Genomic DNA, 691 nt, shown 5'->3' with positions numbered 1-691 from the left:
CTTCTCCTCCTGCCCCCAATCCCTCCCAGCATCAGAGTCTTTTCCAATGAGTCAACTCTTCGCATGAGGTGGCCAAAGTACTGGAGTTTCAGCTTTAGCATCATTCCTTCCAAAGAACACCCAGGACTGATCTCCTTTAGAATGGACTGGTTGGATCTCCTTGCAGTCCAAGGGACTCTCAAGAGTCTTCTCCAACACCACAACTCAAAAGCATCAATTCTTTGGCGCTCAACTTTCTTCACAGTCCAAGTCCCATTAGGAAATATGAAATGGGAAACTGCCAATTTCCAGGACAATACAAATTTTAAAAATCTTTGGACTGCTCTGTGCAGCATTGCAGGATGTGGTATCTTAGTTCCCTGACTAGGGATTGAACCTGGGCCCCCTGCAGTGGAAATGCAGAGTCTTAACCACTGGACTGCCAGGGAAGTCCCTGGACAATACAAATGTAATGACAGGATGGAGTATGGCACTTTGGGGAGACACCAAGTACTGTGCGGATTGCTCTCACTGATTCAAGCTGAAGAGGACGGTTTCGGAGCTCTTAATCTCTGGGACGCCTGCAGGATGAACTTCTTGTGATATTTTTTTTTAAGGTTCATTTTGAATAAGAAGGAACAAAAATAATAATCAAAATTTTAAAAATTACTTCAGAAATAGTCTCATATTCAGGTGTTAGGGCTAATAAATA

General features: G+C 43.3%; 1 non-coding gene across 1 annotated transcript; it reads right to left on the bottom strand.

Annotated features, from left to right (window-relative positions):
• Positions 1-355: 355 nt before the first annotated feature.
• On the bottom strand, positions 356-428 carry TRNAG-UCC (transfer RNA glycine (anticodon UCC)). Its single transcript has one exon. It is a non-coding gene; the product is annotated as a tRNA-Gly (tRNA).
• Between the last annotated feature and the right edge of the window lie 263 nt (positions 429-691).

Source organism: Bos mutus, chromosome 4 (assembly GCF_027580195.1).
Source record: "Bos mutus isolate GX-2022 chromosome 4, NWIPB_WYAK_1.1, whole genome shotgun sequence".
NCBI classification, from domain to species: domain Eukaryota; kingdom Metazoa; phylum Chordata; class Mammalia; order Artiodactyla; family Bovidae; genus Bos; species Bos mutus.
This window is presented reverse-complemented; position numbering and strand designations above follow the sequence as displayed.